Genomic DNA, 21,212 nt, shown 5'->3' with positions numbered 1-21,212 from the left:
TAGATCCCCAAATTGCTTGGATCACATCAATTTTTGCTTAGCTGGTCTGAGCAATGTAGGAAACAGTGTCTCTTGACTTAACCAGAAATGCTTTGGAGTTTCCCCATTGTGTTGGGTAGGCTGCATCTCAAGTACAATGCACCTTAGCAAAGAATTCACCTCAGCACTTCTTGACTGACTCAGTTCCGCATGCAGGTCAATGGGTTCTTAAGTCAGTGTTTACATAATCACAATGTAGCCTTTTCTTTCGCTCTTTCTCGCTCTTTATCGGGGTAGATTTTTGCACAGAACGACTCCTTTGTACGCCTATAGTCGGTAGAATAAAAACACGGTCATGTCTCCTTTAGTGACTGTTGTGGAGCGTTGATTGACCAAGCAGTTGACGATTAAATTGTCCACAGAAATATAAATCCTAGATCGTGGTTCACAGAACTTGCCAGGAGCTTAACAGAGCCTTTTGTGGTGTCAACAAGCGAGAAAATGATATGACTTGTCGGGACAGAGAGAGAATGTGACACACCCTGTTGTTAAGCACTACGGTTATATACATGAACTGTTTTTTTTGCCATTTATGGGAGTCACTAAAATCTAATTTCAGTAACGTCATAGTGGTGAGAGCTGTGATCCAGAACTGTTGAAATGGGCATCAGAGTGATTGTTTCTGATCGGCAGTTTGAGTCTGTTGCTAGTGGTTACCCTTTTTTAAGTAATATTGTTTGGGGAGGTTTTTCCAAGTGGTCTTGGAAAACAAAACTGTGTGTACATTCTCCCCCTTTCTGGCCCCAAGTGAGTTTGATCTGTGAAAAAAAAGAAAGAAAAAAATGAATGCTTTTCACAACTTTATTCAGTACACATGTAGGGCTTGCACATAATTCCTCAGCCTTACATAATTTTACAAACCAACAACAGAACAGGCCTTCAACAGCTCTGTGGCTGTGAGGCGAGGGGGGGAAGAGTCTCCTGCGCGCCGCACTTTTCTGCAGAGATAAGAAACAGAAGAAAGGATACACGACCTGCGAGCTTCCGGGATGGACGGCTTCCAGGTGTATAATTCGTCGGCCGTTTTATTTCTCGTTACGCGCTTACGTAAGCCCCTTTCCACAATGAGTCCTTCTTTTCTTTCACCCCGCTCCCTCCCCCCCTCCTTCAGCCCCCCCCCCCCCCCCTGCCGTTTGATCCTAACGGGCGGGTTCCCGGATGCCGAGGGGAATGTGACAGCTCTGTCTCCCCGGCCCTCTCCTAATCCCTGCTCCCGCCCCGCCCCTCTTCCCCGGGGCACCGCAGGAATGCCAGCCGCAGGGCCGCAGCCGGCTCTGGCTGCTGGCTCCTAATCCTCCCCTGCCTCCATCAGCCCAGCCCCTGTGCGCTCGCCCCCTCCCTGTGAGGTCCCGGTTCACCGGTCCGCTTCGGCCCCCCTGAGTTCACAGGGGCTGCTGTCCATCAACACGGGTCCTCCTCTGTAACCAGGGAGAGAAGGAGCTTCTTTCTGATGAAGCAGTTTATCTACAATTTAGAAATTAATAGAAAAGTTTCTTTTTGAACCTTTAGAAGATTAGGGTTTTTTTTTTTGTTTTGTTTTTTCTAAATCAGTGTTCTAGAACTCCATTGTTTTCAGTTGCCAGTAGTTACATCAGCATAGGAGTGTTTTGAACATTGCAATCACATATCTCTTAAAGGGTTAATCTGGACACAATTACATTTTTATGAATACAATCAATAATGCCAGCCTGGGTCCTGTGATGGCCATTAGTTTCACCAGCAATGCTAACTGCTGTTAATTTTAAAATGGTGTTAATTTAAAAAATGTACTTAGCCTTAATTTAACCAGGAGGTCCCATGTGATCAAAATACAGGCGTGTGCTATAGGTTAGGCTATGAGAATGTACGGTGTAAGCACTTCTAAGTGCCTTCCTATATTAGCTTTTGTCCTTGTCTTTAAATTAGGACTCATAAAATTAGGACCCTGCACTCATAAACCAGCCCCATCGGATTCAAACCAAATGTTTGCTAATTAAACTCAACAAGATTACGTCAATAAAATAAAATAAAAACATTTAACAGCCAGTGGAGAATATGCATTCCATCAATAAATCTAGTGCAGTTAAAAAATAAAGCAAATTGAGTTGAGCAATGGTTAAAGATAACATTTAAGTAATGGCTTGCAAACAGCACATGCAAGACAGTTACTATATGTGCACCCTATTGCATCTTTTCGTGTTTTCATGCACCTTTTTAACCATTATGTTAAACGTGCATCACATTTGAACACGTGCTCTTTAAATTTGAGGAATCTGTTCATTTTTTAGGAGCTCATCGGTACCTGTTCCTACCGGTTCTGCGCTGAATCAACTCCCCTTTCACACGCATCATCAAACGCATCATCACCTCGATATTCTCTAAGAACTGCTTTAACTACATACAACCTACTGTAAAGGACTTAATTCAGAGGATTACCTGAGACTGCCTGGATGAATGTACGTCAGTGGCATTGAAGTAGATTGAAGTACATTGAATGGCCTCTGACAGCAGCTTCTCTTCTCTTGCCTGTGTTTCTGCACCTTGTCTTTACATACATCAATCATCAAAAGCCCTTCAGATAATATTTTTACAAGACTGACCTTAACCCTTTGCAGAGAATGTTTTTTTTTCAACATTCTACATCAACTGTCCTAGAACTCCACTGCTTTCAGTTACCGGTAGTGATTGTGACATCATCATTAGAATGTTCAGTTAAGAACGTTCCAATCACACATCTCAATCTCAACTAGCCCAAAAAGACAATACATGCTTATTTGGTAAGAGAGTTTTGGCAAAAATATATACAATATACCAGTGGGAATCTTGGTCAATAACAAAAGTCCTTCCAATAAGGTTACTTGTCACTTATCAAAAAGGAAAATAGCATGCCCATGTTTAATCAGCATAAACACATATACAACCTCCTAGAGGTTCAGAAATAAACACTGCCTTTCAAGTATTTATAGGTTTTCATCCAAAAAAAAAATAGCTATCTCTCCTGTCATAGGCAGTAAAAAATAAAATAATGTAATGTAAATTGAAAATGTTCATACACATGTGTTTTCCCCATTCATTTGATTCACCGCATGAAAAGCCTGGGACTGGGGAACGAAGCCTGTGAATTAGCACAGCCATCAATCCACTATTACAGGCAAAGCAGAGCTGTTACGCTGCGTCGGGTCCGTGAGCTGAGTGGCTCCTGTCTACCTGGCGAGGAGCATGAAACAGCCTTCAGCCAGGTTGAGTTGCACTGACTCAGGGAGAGAGCTACCAGGGAGGAAAGAGAAACTCCACTCTGAGACAGAAGTCTGTTCATTTATATGTTTTGGCTCCCGGATCCATGTGACATGCCAAGGTAAATATCTGTAAGATAAAGTGAACAATTATACATATGTTAAGGATTCAAAAATGATTATGCCATGCTCCTCGCAGAAATACTTTCCGCTGTGTAGTTTTGTGAATTATTTTTTCCCTCAAATCCTTTGTTTTTCCTGCGAAACCCCAAAAACCGAAGTATAGTCAAAAGTATTTTTGGGCTTATATTGAGACTTAGAGTATTATTTATTTTACTTTTTTGCTAAATAAGACTAAAAATATTGCTAATGAGCTAAGACAGGTTGACTCATTTCAGGATTTTCCAACGGGATTAGAACATTTAGCTTGTGAAGCAAACAGTAGCATACTGTAAAACAACCAAACATTGTATACTTACTGTAAGCCTGAAAGCAGTGCTTAACACAGACATGTGAGCTGTGTGAGCTCTTCGGAAGCGAGATCGTGCCTCAGGACTGAGCGCACTGGTGAGCCCCCTTTGAGCCGGTGTAGGTTTGCGGGGGCGTGGGTTCGTGGGAGTGAGTTGGCGGGGGCATGGGTTCAGGGCGTGGGTTCGCGGGTTCGCGAGGGCGTGGGTTCAGGGCGTGGGTTCAGGGCGTGGGTTCAGGGCGTGGGTTCAGGGCGTGGGTTCAGGGCGTGGGTTCAGGGCGTGGGTTCGGGGCGTGGGTTCGGGGTGTGGGTTCAGGGCGTGGGTTCAGGGCGTGGGTTCAGGGTGTGGGTTCAGGGCGTGGGTTCAGGGTGTGGGTTGGTGGGGGCGTGGGTTCAGGGCGTGGGTTCGGGGCGTGGGTTCGCGGGCGTGGGTTCAGGGCGTGGGTTCGGGGCGTGGGTTTCGGGGCGTGGGTTCAGGGCGTGGGTTCGCGGGGGCGTGGGTTCAGGGTGTGGGTTCGCGGGGGCGTGGGTTCAGGGCGTGGGTTCGCGGGGGCGTGGGTTCAGGGCGTGGGTTCGGGGCGTGGGTTCGGGGCGTGGGTTCGGGGTGTGGGTTCAGGGCGTGGGTTCAGGGCGTGGGTTCAGGGTGTGGGTTGGTGGGGGCGTGGGTTCAGGGCGTGGGTTCGGGGCGTGGGTTCGCGGGCGTGGGTTCAGGGCGTGGGTTCGGGGCGTGGGTTTCGGGGCGTGGGTTCAGGGCGTGGGTTCGCGGGGGCGTGGGTTCAGGGTGTGGGTTCGCGGGGGCGTGGGTTCAGGGTGTGGGTTCGCGGGGGCGTGGGTTCAGGGTGTGGGTTCACGGGGGCGTGGGTTCAGGGCGTGGGTTCAGGGAGTGGGTTCAGGGAGTGGGTTCGGGGCGTGGGTTTCGGGACCTGGGTTCAGGGCGTGGGTTCGGGGCGTGGGTTTGGGGCGTGGGTTCAGGGCGTGGGTTGGTGGGGGCGTGGGTTCAGGGCGTGGGTTGGTGGGGGCGTGGGTTTGGGGCGTGGGTTGGTGGGGGCGTGGGTTCAGGGCGTGGGTTGGTGGGGGCGTGGGTTTGGGGCGTGGGTTGGTGGGGGCGTGGGTTCAGGGCGTGGGTTGGTGGGGGCGTGGGTTCAGGGTGTGGGTTCAGGGCGTGGGTTCGGGGCGTGGGTTCAGGGCGTGGGTTCAGGGCGTGGGTTCAGGGTGTGGGTTCAGGGCGTGGGTTCGGGGCGTGGGTTCAGGGCGTGGGTTCAGGGCGTGGGTTCGGGGCGTGGGTTCGCGGGGGCGTGGGTTCGGGGCGTGGGTTCAGGGCGTGGGTTCGCGGGGGCGTGGGTTCGGGGCGTGGGTTCAGGGCGTGGGTTGGTGGGGGCGTGGGTTCAGGGCGTGGGTTCAGGGCGTGGGTTCGGGGCGTGGGTTCAGGGCGTGGGTTCGGGGCGTGGGTTCGCGGGGGCGTGGGTTCGGGGCGTGGGTTCAGGGCGTGGGTTCGCGGGGGCGTGGGTTCAGGGCGTGGGTTCAGGGCGTGGGTTGGTGGGGGCGTGGGTTCAGGGTGTGGGTTCACGGCGTGGGTTCGGGGCGTGAGTTCGGGGCGTGGGTTCGGGGCGTGGGTTCGGGGCGTGGGTTCGCGGGCGTCCCTCCCTCAGTCCGGGCCGTCACTTTTCGGCGGCCGTTTCTCTGAAAAGAGCACGAGGCTCAGGGGCCCCAGCCTCCTCTCTCAGCCCTTTGTGGTGGTGATGAATCAGAACACAATGACACTTCCAGCAGCCCCCCGCTCCGCTCGGACCCCAAAAGGGGGTCCAGCCCTGTCCCCCCTCCTGGAGGAGGAGAGAGGTCAGGAGTGGCACTCCACTAACGGACCATTTCTCTTGTTCGGGGGTTCCAGGAAGGGAACGAGGGGGACAAAGAGATGAAAGGCACCTCCGACGCCATTAAAGCGCCAGGAAACGGTGGCCGCGCATTGTGACACGGAATGAATGCGCCGTCTTGGGCAGGGAGGTACGCCCAGTTAAGAAACTATTGAGACGCCATTATGGAAACATCAGTAGGTGGTGGCACATTTTGTTTCTCCACCCCCCACCCCACCCCCCCCCACCACCCTTACCCCCCCTCCCAGGGCCTGCACAACACAAAGGCGTATTTATGTAATATTCATATTTGTCTTGTGAAGACGGCTGCCGTGACGATCATCAAAGGAGGCGCATTTAACCATGTGACACCGCGCTCACTCCTAATGGGACAGAGGATGGGAGGAGACGCACCAAGTCAAATTATTATTGACATAACGTCAAGCCGCACACCCACCCCCGCTCCCCGCATTCATCCCCGTTCCTCCAGAGAGCCCTAATAGGACACATTGTACTGTCTCCATAATGGGAAGCTGGAGAGACTTGCTGTTCGTAGAGATTCTGGAGTAAGTGTCTCATTATGCTCTTGCCTATATGAAAGGTCTGCCAGAAAAGGCTTATGGATGCTATTCATTTCATTGTTTGAGTTCCGCTTGCCTATAATTAATCCTGTTCCTTGTATGATGCTTTGCAAACAACATTTACATGGGAAGTTATTCCGGATATTCAGATTTTCCATTCTACCATACTCTATTAGTCAAAACTGTCTCTTAATTCTGTTTTAAACACATCAGGCCAGGACTGATCTGGGAATTCTTTTTTTTAATTAATTAATTAATTTTTAAAATAATTTATCTTTGAAGATATGTAAAGGTGAGTAGTAGTGGGGCAGGTTGTTTTGCTTAACCATATCAAGAGTTGGGGGTGGGTTTCAATGATTTATCAAAATTCTAAATCAGTGTTCTAGAACGCTATTGTTATCAATTACCAGTAGTGATTGTTACATCAGCATTAGAATGTTCAGTTAAGAACATTCTAATCACAATTGTGACCTCACACCTTAAAGAGTTAACCATACAGAGGCCAGCTTCAGGGATGCCCAACTGCCCTATGGTGCCGAACATTCTGTAGGTCTTTGCCACCAGCTGAATGCATTCAGACGCTAACGGGGCTGATCTAATAATGCTTTGGCTTGATTACAGCGTTACAGGTTAACATTGCCATCTGGACCAAGCCGGGTAGCGTATGTACTGTAAGGAGATTTGTGCTGGAGTCTGTGTTAAGATTATGTCACCGCCATATGCCAGTCAAACCCAATATATGAGCTCGCTGGAACAATGCATTAGCCTCTGAAACCGCACTTTAGGCTGTTTTACAAGCAGACTACTTTTACAAGCCATGTTGTTTACGTCACAAGCATCAGCATAGCACATGTTTACAATTGCACTGGGGCAGTATTGCTAGCTCTGTATTTTCTGAAAGACTTCAATTGTGTGCAAAATTCATACTTATCATACATAATTCATGTATGAGGACATGAACTAGGAAAGTTTGTGGCTGACTCGGTCTTCCAGTAATGCACTTCCTATGGATTTTTCAATCATATACAAAGATAAAGTACGTTCTAAGTAAAGTACGTTCACAGTAAAGTACGTTCACAGTAGCCGTTACGAATAATTAACTTTCTTAAAATCACATCCTAGTGTTTGTCTGGTACACAGCAATGCCAGAGTCCTTTGGTGATTTTATATAGCGGTGGGTACTTGGCCACTTTCAAAAGAGTAATGGATTTCAAGGGTTGGGTTTTGCTTTTCGGATTGGGGAATTGGCAAATGGTTGTGCAGGAATGCAGGAGAGATTCCTGCCCCGTTGCCTGGAGACACATGTTCATCTGTTCCTTACTGGCCAGTATTGTGAGCCTGCAGGGTGGCATTGTGAGCTAATCACCGGTTTTCCTAATACCCCATCCTGGAGGGGCTCCTCTCAATCCTTCCCAGGTCACCAGAAAGAATTGAGGCCTGGTTTCAGCCCATCACCCTGTGAACTTTAATCCACCCAACAATGAAGGCAGAACAATGTGGAACTATGGCTTGGGGTTCCCCACAGCTCTGAAGTCGTATCAATGGAATCTCATTTGCTTCCCATCCTATGGGGTGAGATGATGCGGGAGGATTCCGTTGTATTAAAAACAGTACATTATTAACAGTACATTATGTACAGTACTCACAATTACAGGCACTTAAATTAAAGCCCCTCGTCTATGCTCCTAGCATTTCAAGTGGGGTGGGGTTGTTTCGCTAAATCAGGGGAATGTGGGACCAGGCGCAAAAACGGTTGATAAAATTGAAGAACGTCAAGGAATGCCTTTAAATGGCCCACCAGGTTCGACTGAAGTGTCTTTCGATGATCGTACAGTCTTGAAGTGAAATGAATCAGAACCACACGCAGATGATTGTCGTTGCAGCCGGCTGTCATCGGACTGGGTGGGAGAAGGGCCTTCCCCGCTCTCGTCTCTGGATTCCATCAGGAAAATGAGCCTACGCCGAGACAAGATGAATCGGTCTCGTATCTGTTTTGGGCTCTTTGAAACACATGATATAATGCCTGACAGCTCTTAAACTCGAAGCAGTTAGCTGCGCTTCATTTAAGACCACCTCCTCATATAAGTATTGTGCTGTGCATCAGCAGTGATGTGGTGGACCTCTCTCTCTCTCTCTCTCCCTCTCTCTCTCTCTCTCTCTGTTGGCCAGTATTTTATTTTTCATCAGTTGCAGATGGTTGGGACCGAGCCAGGGAAAGCCACAGTAAAGAGCACTATTATTGAACTCTCAAAGTGAGTTGGTTGCAGGGGTATTTGCGGCCTGTCCCATCGAGACAACGCGTTCCTGGGTGAAAGGTCTAACCCAGAGGTTTTCTTCTGTTCCCTTAAATTTTGGCTTTGTGATGATTACACCTTCAGTATTTCACAAAAGCCCTTGCTGTTATTTATAGATTTTGACTGCAATGTGCGTATCGGTTATTCGGACGTTTCTTGTTGACTGGAAATGAAAGCATTCCATAGCGCCGGGGAGTTGGAATTCTACATTAACGATTCAATATTTAATCTTTAAAAAGCACTGAAAATATTTGAATGATTTTATGCTTTTGTAGTTAAACACTGAAATAGGAGCACTCCTTTGTACGTCGCTTCGGATAAAAGTGTCTGCTAAATAAAATGTAACGTCGTGTAGTGTACTGTATGAATACTGGTTGTGCAGGTGAATCAATGTCAATTTCAAAATTCTAAAGCTTCCAACAAGTCTTTCCTTTCTATCATCCATCAGGTATTTATTCATCCCTATCTTCTATCAAGTATTGATTAATTTCAACTAATGGCACTTTGCCAGGCGCACCTATTACTGATTGAATGTGGCAAGAATTCGTCTTCCTGTTTGAATTGTTGACCTTGCAAATGGCCTCTGTTTGAACACTTCTGAATCTTCTGAAGCCCATCAGCTGGCCATCTTTTATTTAGGCCCTGTCAAAAGAATACGCTGATCAGACGCCCACCGACACTCAAAATATCACAATTTCCCAAAATCCTATGAGACTTGACTCAGTAGCCCACTGTCATCAATTGTTGTGAAGTGCCTTAATCATATTCAACTCAACCAAATAATTTATGATAATATTACAGCCCTGCGCTTGATGTTACAATTGATAATATTTGCCCTTTGAGAATGGGAACATTTTCCACTGGGTGAAGGGGCTTGTGTTCTTTTGATGGAGGTAGTTTAAATTATACATAAGAGGCCGGGGGTTTCTTCCCCGCTGGCTTCCAGCACGTGGAACAGCAGGCTCACAGTAGCCCAGCGCTGCTTTACATATTAGAGAGCTCCTCTGTCTGAGGGAGAAGCCACACTCTGCAACTGAGTCTGGCACGCGCAATTAGGATAAAGTTTTGATTCAACATGGCGGCCAGTCAAGAAGTGAGTCACTGGAATCTGGGAGCAGCGCGGACTTCCCTCTCGTCGGTCGGAAAACGCCGCGGCCCCGCAGCGGAGGGCCGGCGGGAGCGGGGAGGGCCGGTCAGGTCCCTCGGAGTGTCCTGCTGTCCTTTTGTCTCCACGGCGATCCTCAGCCCGCAATGCCGTGGCCGTGGCGGGAGCCCGAGGGCTCGGCGACACGTCGTCCGTGAAAAGGGGGCATTCCTCCTTCGGGCCGGGCCGAGAACCACCGCCGCGGGTTCGAAAAAACCGCCGTCCGTTCCCCAAACTGCATCCAGACGGGGGAGGAGGAAGCCACGTGCACACAAAGGCAGCGTTCACCAGCCTGATTAGTTCCAGGTTTTTTGTGCGAACGAGCGAAGCGCCTCCGCGGGACGGGGCGCTAACTCTCAATCCGCCGTAACTCCGAAAGCTGGCTTTCGTCTCCCTGCGGACCGCTGGCAGGTTTGCGTTTGAGCGACATGGCGGCTCTTCTGAGAAAGACTCCGACGTGGCGTGAGCGCGAGGCTGCGAAAACAATATTTGGGAGCCGGGAGACGCCGTACGGTAGATTAGCCGCGGTGAACCGGTCGGGGGTTTTAATGGGGTGCCGCCGCGTTACGTACGGCAGACCTGCCCTGACCTCGCTGGACGGGGGTTCGAGCGTGCGCCCAGATAGGCACTGCTCTGCTCCTTTCAGGAAGTAAATCGGGCGTGTCTAGACGGTGTGGTTATTTATCGGCGAGCGGCGTGGGCTGTTTTCCTGGCCTCCTGAGGAGGCGTCCGCGCGGCGGAAACCTCCGAGAAGCGAATGGGACTCGCGCACGCTGCCCCCACTGAGGCCTACATTATACAGACCAGGGGAATGTGGGACCAGGCCAAAAATAACGCCCCCGCCCCCCTCTCCCTCCCTGCAGGGGGATGTGCTATAGAGGAGCGCCCCCCTCCCTCCCTGCAGGGGGATGTGCTATAGAGGAGCGCCCCCCCCCCCCCCCCCCCCTCCCTCCCTGCAGGGGGATGTGCTATAGAGGAGCCCCCCCCCTCCCTCCCTGCAGGGGGATGTGCTATAGAGGAGCCCCCCCTCCCTCCCTGCAGGGGGATGTGCTATAGAGGAGCCCCCCCCCTCCCTCCCTGCAGGGGGATGTGCTATAGAGGAGCCCCCCCCCTCCCTCCCTGCAGGGGGATGTGCTATAGAGGAGCCCCCCCTCCCTCCCTGCAGGGGGATGTGCTATAGAGGAGCCCCCCCCTCCCTCCCTCCCTGCAGGGGGATGTGCTATAGAGGAGCGCCCCCCCCCCCCTCCCTCCCTGCAGGGGGATGTGCTATAGAGGAGCGCCCTCCCTCCCTGCAGGGGGATGTGCTATAGAGGAGCCCCCCCCCTCCCTCCCTCCCTGCAGGGGGATGTGCTATAGAGGAGCGCCCCCCCCCCCCCCCCCCTCCCTCCCTGCAGGGGGATGTGCTATAGAGGAGCGCCCTCCCTCCCTGCAGGGGGATGTGCTATAGAGGAGCGCCCCCCTCCCTCCCTGCAGGGGGATGTGCTATAGAGGAGCCCCCCCTCCCTCCCTCCCTGCAGGGGGATGTGCTATAGAGGAGCTCCCCCCCCCTCCCCCCCTGCAGGGGGATGTGCTATAGAGGAGCTCCCCCCCCTCCCTGCAGGGGGATGTGCTATAGAGGAGCGCCCCCTCCCTCCCTGCAGGGGGATGTGCTATAGAGGAGCCCCCCCTCCCTCCCTGCAGGGGGATGTGCTATAGAGGAGCCCCCCCTCCCTCCCTGCAGGGGGATGTGCTATAGAGGAGCCCCCCCTCCCTCCCTGCAGGGGGATGTGCTATAGAGGAGAGCCCCCCCTCCCTCCCTGCAGGGGGATGTGATATAGCGGAGTGCCCCCCCTCCCTCCCTGCAGGGGGATGTGCTATAGAGGAGCTCCCCCCCCTCCCCCCTCCCTCCCTGCAGGGGGATGTGCTATAGCGGAGCCCCCCCCCCCCCCCCCCCCTCCCTCCCTGCAGGGGGATGTGCTATAGAGGAGCCCCCCTCCCTCCCTGCAGGGGGATGTGCTATAGAGGAGAGCCCCCTCCCTCCCTACAGGGGGATGTGTTATAGAGGAGCCCCCCTCCCTCCCTGCAGGGGGATGTGCTATAGAGGAGAGCCCCCCCTCCCTCCCTGCAGGGGGATGTGCTATAGAGGAGCCCCCCCCTCCCTCCCTGCAGGGGGATGTGCTATAGAGGAGCTCCCCCCCTCCCTCCCTGCAGGGGGATGTGCTATAGAGGAGCCCCCCCCCCTCCCTGCAGGGGGATGTGCTAAAGAGGAGCGCCCCCCCCTCCCTGCAGGGGGATGTGCTATAGAGGAGCCCCCCCCCCCCTCCCTCCCTGCAGGGGGATGTGCTATAGAGGAGCCCCCCCTCCCTCCCTGCAGGGGGATGTGCTATAGCAGAGCAGGGGATATGCTATAGCGCGTACGTGGACCTGCGGTGCGTAACATGAGCACAGCTGGGCTCTGGACCCGCTTCAGGAATGCGGTGCGCGTGAGGACAGGGCGAGCGTTTGGGAGGGAGGCGCAGCAGAAGCAGGGAGCCCCCGAGAAACACGATCCCCTCACGCTGGAACTCCCGCTCTCTCTGTCTCTCCCTTTCTCTCTCCCTCTCTCTCTGTCTGTCTCTCACTCTCTCTCTCTCTCGCTCTCTATCTCTGTCTGTCTGTCTCTCTCTCCTCTCTCCCTCTCTCTGTCTGTCTCTCACTCACTCTCTCTCTCGCTCTCTATCTCTTTCTGTCTGCCTCTCACTCACTCTCTCTCTCGCTCTCTATCTCTTTCTGTCTGTCTCTCTCTCCTCTCTCGCTCTCTCTTTCTGTCTTTCTCTTTCTGTCTGTCTCTCACTCACTCTCTCTCTCACTCTCTATCTCTTTCTTTCGGTCTCTTTCTCCTCTCTCACTCTCTCTGTCTGTCTCTCCCTTTCTCTCTCCCTCTCTCTCTGTCTGTCTCTCCCTTTCTCTCTCCCTCTCTCTTTCTGTCTGTCTCTCTCTCTCCTCTCACTCTCTCTGTCTCTCTTTTTATATCTCTATCTCTCTTTCTTCACTCCTCTTTCTCTCTTTCTCTCTCTCTTGCTTTCTCTCCCTCTCCGTTTCCCCCTTTCCCCCCCTCTATCTCTCTCTCCCTCTCTCTCAGGTTCAATCTCACAGCACACTACGAGCTCAAAATTGAGCAACCCGATCATTTTCTTCCTCGCTCTTGTCACCTCCACTGTGCGGACCACCAAACTCGCGGCGTTCCACGCGGTAAATTCAGCTAAAATATGACACTTTCTCAGGAGTTAAGGACAACCACATGGCTTTCCTCCCCGGGAAGACACGGAGGAACCCGAGCGTAGGTCGCTGAGCAGGGGTGCGCCTGATCCCACAACTGAGAACGATTCTCACTTATTTGTTTTCATTGGTTGCCTGAGGAAATTTGGGGATGGGGGTGTTGGGGGTGGATGGGGGTGAACCCACCCACAGTCCAGCGTCTCTGTTTTCCTTTACGGGGAGGAGAGGGGGCGCGGACGGGGGAGCAGCAGCGGGTCGGACCCTCACAGAGCGTCTCTTCTGGAGGCCGGACACGAGGCCACGCCCCGCTCCCGGTAACCCGGGAGACGGCACGCGGGAGGAAGGGCCGACAGGTCGTAAATATCGCCGCGGCGACGTGGCGGGCTTCAGAAAGCGCGCTCTTGTTCTCTGGCGCAACGCGGCCCCGTCGCTAATGCTAATGCAGGGGGGGGAGCGGGGCGCACAGAGGTCCGCATTGTCACACCCCGAGGACCGTCAGCCTCTCCGACGGCGGCGCCCTCCGCGCAAACATTTAAGCCCGTAAAAGTCAGCCGGTTTCCTCCGAGGCTGCTGGGATATGTGAAATCCTCTTAGTGTGGGGGGGAAACGTTTTGTCATCCAACCGCCTCGAGTTTATTTTACAGTTTTACAGTAAGTGATGCCGGGCTGTAAAAATTCGATCTACTTCGGGGAGACGAGACACAGATCATTTGGAGGGGGGGTGGGGGGGGGGGGGGGGGTGGGGTATATTTATAGCCGGCTGTGTTGGAGGCTCTGGACGCTGAGATCCCGCTCCTAGCCCTCCTCATTCAGGGCTTCTGGGCTCCGTGCCGCAGGCCTCCTGGGCTCCGGCCACGCTGTGCAATTGACAGGGCGGCCATTTACCAGCCGAACAGGGCGGCTTTGTCCGGCACGAACCGGGCCGCCGCTAACGAAAGAGAAGCTCATAATTTGCTCTTGGTTCCCGATAAAAGACAACTGGGCGGTATTGAAGTTCTGCTTCTAAAAATAAAGCGTCTAACTTAATTAGGGGCTGCCGTGATTTCTCTCTCCAGCTCACCGAGGAAAAAGGGAAAACGAAGTGAATAAACTTGGGGGGGAAAAAATAAATTGAAGGCAAATGGTCCGTTTTTCTTTGTTTCATTACTGTTAATGTTTTTAAAGAAGTCTATTACAAAGGGAGACGCAGAGACATGGAGAGAGAGAGACAGAGAGAGACAAAGAGTGAGAGAGAGAGAGAGAGAGACAGAGAGTGAGAGAGAGAGAGAGAGAGAGAGAGAGAGACAGACGGAGACAGATAGAGCGAGAGAGAAAGCTACAATTGAATGTGACTTTTTCACAAATTCCCGGCATACAACAGCGGAACATTCCTCCTTTCTCAGAACTGAATTCCCCCCCCCCCCACCGAACGTGTCAGCCAGTGTTGTGTTTTTTTTTTAACTCTGCTTTTCTTTTCCGCCCCGTTATTTCGTGTCTGAAGCCGACGTTCCCTCTCCCGGGGCCCGAATGGGAAAAGCGGAAGTTCCGCGGCCTTCGCCCGCCCCCGCGGCCCTCTGCAGCAGGTACGCTAATCAGATTTTTCCGCACGGAGCCGGGATTAAACCCGGGGCCAGCCACCGGGATAACCGGGGGCGAAATTTACCTTTGGACCGCTGTAAGTGGAGCGGCTCAATTGATGTTAATCTGTAATGAGTGACATATTGACTCGGTTTAATGATTCCGTAAGCCGGGTAATTAACAATGTAAAGCTGGGTAGGAACCAGCGGGCGCCGCGGCGGCCCCTGGAGAAATCAAGGGGTTCCGCCTTCAGAGGACGGGCTGCGATGTTAATTTTTTCCACACCCCGTGAATATCGCGTCTCAACTTTTTGTTCCTGCGCTCCCGGCGACGCTGTCACGTCCGCGCGGTAAATCACGAGGCGTCGACGAGTTTAACGGCCCCGCCGACCGCCTCTCTTCTGCAGAACTCTGTTTTTATTGACGGTGGCGGTGAAATAAAGTCGGGTAAATGTTTCAGCTGGTTGCTTTATTAAGCTGTGAGCCGTGGGCAGGGAGTGTGGGCATGCGTGGGCGTTTCACCTGCAGCGTTCTCACTGTTCTCTGTTCTGGGTCCTCAGTGGTGGCCCACCACTGTCACAACAGTCCCTCCCAATATATCGATGCAAAACCTCTTCCCTCTTGCACACCTTATATTTAAAAAAAATGCTGACTATTGTTTTTTATTATAACTGCTCTACATGTTTTTTTTTTAGATATTTTTTAGGCCTTTTTCAGCTTTATTGGACAGTATATAGCATAGAGAGACAGGAAGAATGGGAGCGAGAGAGAGGGGAAGACATGCGACAAAAGTCGGACGGTCGGATTCGAACCGCCGACGTCGCGGCTCGCAATGAGCATGCGGTCAGTGCTCTACAGGCTGCGCCACCGAGACACCCGACTTGTTGTGCTATTTATGGATGTCATGCTTTTCACTCGTTGAAGAACGTATGCACTTGTAAGTAGCTTTGGATTAAAAGCGTCTGCTAAATGGCGAAACCGTAAATGTGAAATGTATTCCTGCAGCGTGTGAGTGGAATAGCAGACAGGCGCTGGGGCCTGAACGCCCGCCCGGTCCGGCCCGTCTCAGTGACTTTCCCAGGGTGCCGGCCGGTTCACCTGGCCCCCGGGGGGACGTCAGGAGCCATCGGGTGAGATGCACGCTAGTGCCGCTCTCATGGAAAAGCCAGGAAATGGAACCGGGGCGAGCCTGGTTTTCCATTTAAAAAAGGTAATCATCTCCCAGGCTGACCAGTGAGGTCTACCTGTTCCCTCCCCCCCCCGCGCGGTTCCCCCGCCTTCCCCCTGCAAGTCAGACCAGGACAAGGTGGCTGGCAGTTGGCACCCTGTCAACTCTGACAGCTGAATTTATTCAGTAGTAGCAGTTTCAGCCTAACATAATGTTGCATAACATCGCATAACACAGCATAACATAGCAAAATATAACAGTGCATAACATACTACATAGTAGAGCATAACATAAGATAACTGAGCGTAGCATAACATAGCATTACATAACAAAGCATAGCATACATAGCATACCACAGCATAACATAACATAACATAACATAACATAACATAACATAACATAGCAAATTATTTTCCTGGCAATACTGGGTAGGCTACCTCATGCTCATTGCTTTTTCACACTAGAAGTAGTATCTAGCACCACATCCAGGCCGGTTCTTGGAAACCACCAGAATTTCTGCCTCCACAGTGGTCAGACAAGTGAAAGAAACAAAGGCACAGAATTGAAATTAGGACAGAATTCTGGGTACTTTCTTGACTGAATAAACAGGCGTGTGAATCAGTGTGACGGCACAGCAAAGTCCGTGTGGCAGGCTATCGTTTCACCGCAGTAAAGAAACCCAGCGATGCACCCTCCATCTTCAAGGCCCTGTAGCACTCATTGCCTTGTTTCCATTAAACCCACGTTTAATGGAAGGGGTCCAAAGAGCAATTAGTGTGGACCAGTCAAATTTCAAAGCTGGTCCTAATCTCTGCTCCCTGAGAGATACTGAGAAACGCTCAAGAACACCGCCCCCCTGCCCCTAATGTGGTAAAGAGCATTCTGGTGGACAGGGGGGTAGGGGGGTGGGGGGGGGTGTGTGTGTTCTCGGGCGTTTCTCAGTATTTTGGCTGCGGTGAAAAATGTTAACATTTTGTCTGCTTTCTTTGAAAAGAATGTCAATATCTCAGATAGCACTGGCTGCCAGACATAACTTGTGCATTTTGTTGTACGTGTAATACATCGTAATCATCGTAACAGTGTGCACTGTTTATGCCACATCTGGCATGCGTGTTGCCAAATAAATCCTGCCTACATAGATAGCATTTCTGTGTCAAATATATATATCTTATAATATAATAATATAATATATAACAACGCTAGTCGGCTCCCATGTGTGACACTTGACCGATGGGCTGATAGGCGGTATATAAACACGAGCGTGCCAGCTCTGTCAGCCATGACATCGCTGGAACAGCCTGTTCCTCAGGTAGCGTGGTCCCACACAAATGCCTGAGGGGTGCTGTGTATGTATTCATAGCTGGCTCTCTCCCCGGAGTTTACAAACGACGAGGCTCACCAGCCGTCAGCCGTGGGAATAATGGTATGTGGGAATAATGGCGTGTCACCGGAATGGCGGCTAAAACGCTTCCAACCTCAGGTAAAAAATAAAAAAAGCACTGTCATTTATGCACACCTCATAATGCAATAATAATAATAGACCATATTCTAGCTCCACCTTCGTTATTTGGCTGGTGGCTGCTGGGTGACAGAACTCGCTGAGTGCATCCCATAAGGCTTGACTGAAATTTGGCCTGAGGGCTTTGTGCCCTTTAGCGCCCGGTGGTTAAATAAAGTCCTATTAATGCACTTACCAGAACCACTGATAAGACGCCATTAGGAGGGTTTGAGGTCAGTTGCTTGGCAGTAATTACAGAGAGACTGGCCGCGCTGCTAATGTTGGCAAAGGCCCGAATGTTTGCTGGAAGTTGTTGTGGCAGCAATTATTCTGAATCTCTCTCTTGAACAAAACGCTTACATTATAAATAAAAGAAGAAAGCTTCGCAAGCTTCCAGTTGGAAAAGAAAGCTTGCAGTTTGACGCACAAGCTTCTGTGCTTCTCTGGAAGATAAATGCTGGTTTTCCTAAATACGCCCAGGTCAACAGCTCCTGGAATGTAATGTTTTCACCTTTTGTTTTAATATTCTACCAGAGAAGAAACGAGCTACGGAGAATGTCAACAGTTTGTGTCAGAAACCATGGCTTCTGCTCCGGAATGGGACGCACACTGAGATTCACATCAGGACTTCAGCAGGAAGATTCGCAATAATATTATGAAGCTTCAGTTTGGTGCAAGTTCACCCTTTTCACATTAACTCTGAGTTACGTAGGTACTGCTGATTAGCATTCCAGCAGCACCAGAGCACCTCAAAACCCTCACAGGAATACGCTACGTTTTCCAGGGCGGCCTTTGTGCCCTGATCTCCATCTTCTCTCTCCCACTTCATTTCTGTCTTTTTTTCTGGGGGGGCCGTGGTCAAGGGTCGACACCCCTCTTCCTGCCCCGTGCCCCTATTCTCACAGAGAGACTGAACCCCCACGTTAAGGGGGCTGGACCCCCCTGTGCCCGAACACAGGCATTCTCAGAGCTGCTGGTCAAACTTCATAGCAGCAGAAAAGACCACCATTTTAATATATGTGGAAGAAGCATTTCCGGAAAACTAACTCAATCCATATGTCTCCTCACGTTGTTGATGGCCGCCCTGTTTTTATATCACTTATATCACTATATCATAGGTCTCAATGGTTTCATAGCAGCAAATGTTTTTTCTGTAATGGGGTATTTCATTTCAGTTCCTGGTTCCTACTAAAACTAAAACCTACAAATTAGTAGTGCAAACCAAACATTTACATGTATTATATGTGTAATATGCAGTATGCTATTGATCTTTGTGAATAATTATACATGTCAAGCAGTAGTTGACTTATTTACATATTTATGCTTGCTTACCATAAATAAGTCAGCCGTTGTTATTGGCAGTAATTGCACTCTGACTTATGAAATACATACAGACACAAGCGGAGTTGTTATGTTTTGAGAAAGGGTGGCTATGTTAGCTCCTGTTGTTTACACAAATGTTGAGATAAGTTCACTCCATCTCATGTGCCACCTTTGGCATTTGCTTCCTGTTATATCAACACAGACTGAAAAGAAGAGGGAGATTTTTGTCCGAATGCCAATATTTTCTTGTTCAGGGTTGAGTAGCATGTTTAGCATTAGCGCTGCAGGGCATGGTAGTAAATGTCAAACCTTTTCTGATGCAGAAGAAACAGTGCAGAACTACCAATATTTTGTGTTTTGTATTGTTGTATTACATGTAAATACTGACTGCCAGTGGGGGGTGGGGGGGGGGTGGCTAAAAGAGTCAAGTGACAAGTCAGGGGGTAGGGGGGGAAGCCAGGGACCGCATACTTTCGGCAAAGCACTAAACAACATCCAAGTAATCTGGGACACATAGCAAAAAGTACAATGCACCTTGTTTATTCAGAATGCATAACAAACACATGTTCAGGGAAACAAGTTGAATTTCTGTTTCCGTTGTGCCCGTATGTTCCTCTCCCCCGAGAACTGAAATTACTCTTAATATCCGTGCGCTGATTTCCATTTCATCTCGCATCTGTAACTAATCAACAGATGAATTTCCTCTCTTGTGAAACTGATTGAGATATTACACTGTTGATTCTTGGGCTACGCTAATGTACACAAGCACTGCGTGCCTAACAAACAAAGCCCACTGACAGGTTGTATTGCTTAATAACTTCTAAATTTGTGATTGTAAAATGTAATCAGCTGTTAAGTCACCTTGGCAGAAAAAAGAAAGACGTTTGAAACATTGATCTTGCTGGGTGTTTTGCGTGCTAGTTGTTGTGATGTTCTAATGTAAATGTAGCTATCAAGTGTATATGTAAGCAAACGGGAATGAAAAAGGGAAAATGTGTGAATGGGGGATGGAATTGAAAATGTAATTGTAATTGGTGGAATTGAAAATGTAATTGGAATTGATTTGGACACTTGCTTTTCATCGGTCCGTGTCTCGCGGGTGACCCGGCACAGGGGCTGCCGCGCCCGTCGTCCTCACCCCGGATCTACAGACGGTCTGCCCCCCTGTCCTCGTTTCCTGAGGGGCCGTGACCCCAGGAGAGCCTGCTGCTCGCCCGTCAGTAACCCTAAGCTGTCAGGAGGAACCCCTGCGTTCCCGAATAAAAACGCAGAGCCCGGCTTCCCAAGGAGGGGGCCTGACCCCTCTATTGTCCTCCTCATTCCCTCTGCCGAGGGACAGCACATCTTTAAGGTGTCTGGCAACTGTTATCAGATGGGTACTCCCCCCCCCCCGCCCCCATCCTACCCACAACCCCCCACCCCCCGTCCCCCGCACTAGCCTCTTCAAAGCTCGACCGCAGTACCCAAATCTGAGGATCACCCACGATTCCCCTTTTCATTTTTCATCGTTTCATTAGCAAAGTGGTTCAAACGGCTTTAATCAAAGCCAAAACAGCACCATCTGCGGACTTTTTTCAGTGCATTAGGGAAATGAGTGTGCTGTTTTGTTGCAATTTAAAAAATAAATGTTTTAGCTTTTAGCAATTTGTGTGACAGATAAATCTGTATGTCGGATAATATACACTCACCGAGCACTTTATTAGGGATAACTGCACAGCTAATTATTCATCCATCCATCCATCCATTATCTTAACCCGCTTATCCTGAACAGAGTCGCAGGGGGGCTGGAGCCTATCCCAGCATATATTGGGCGAAAGGCAGGAATACACCTTGGACAGGTCGCCAGTCCATCGCAGGGCACACACACCATTCACTCTCACACTCATACCTATGGCCAATTTAGACTCTCCAATCAGCCTAACCTGCATGTCTTTGGACTGTGGGAGGAAACCGGAGTACCCGGAGGAAACCCACGCAGACACGGGGAGAACATGCAAACTCCGCACAGAGAGGCCCCGGCCGACGGGGATTCGAACCCAGGACCTCCTTGCTGTGAGGCGCTAATTATTCATGCAATTATCTAATCAGCCAATGGTGTGGCGTCAGTGCAATGCATACAAGCATGCAGATATGGGTCAGGAGTGATTTCGACCATGGCATGATTGTTGGTGCCAGTGCTGTTTTGAGTATTTCTGTAACTGCTGGTCTCCTGAGATCATCATGCACGACAGTCTCTAGAGTTTACTCCCAATAGTTCGAAAAACAAAAAACATCCAGTGAGCGGAAGTTCTGCAGACGGAAACGTCTCGTTGATGAGGGAGGTTAATGGAGAATGGCCAGACTGGTTTGAGCTGACAGAAAGGCTACGGTAACTCTGATCACCACTCTGTACAATTGTGGTGAGCAGAAAATATCACAACAAGTCGAACCTTGAGGCGGATGGGCTACAACAGCAGAAGACCACGTCGGGTTCCACTTCTGTCAGCCAAAAAACAGGAAGAATCCATGGACCCCACCTGCCTTGGGTCAACAGTCCAGGGTGGTGGCTGTGGTGTAATGGTGCGGGGAGTATTTTCTTGGATAAGGAAAGATTTTTTTTTTGAGCCAGAATTTAGAACTTCCCCTTCATTCAGCAGCACAGACACAAACTAACACACATAACCGGGCCCCACACTCTCTCTCTGTCTCTCTCTCTCACACACACACACACACACACACACACACACACTACGCTGAATCTAGATCGAGACAGGATAATGCAGGTCTACTGCCAGATACTGGAGTGAACTGTACAGATGCCATGTAGGATCTTATCACGTTTCTCATTTGTCCTCTATGCCC

Source organism: Conger conger, chromosome 9 (genome assembly GCF_963514075.1).
Source record: "Conger conger chromosome 9, fConCon1.1, whole genome shotgun sequence".
NCBI classification, from domain to species: Eukaryota; Metazoa; Chordata; class Actinopteri; order Anguilliformes; family Congridae; genus Conger; species Conger conger.
This window is presented reverse-complemented; position numbering follows the sequence as displayed.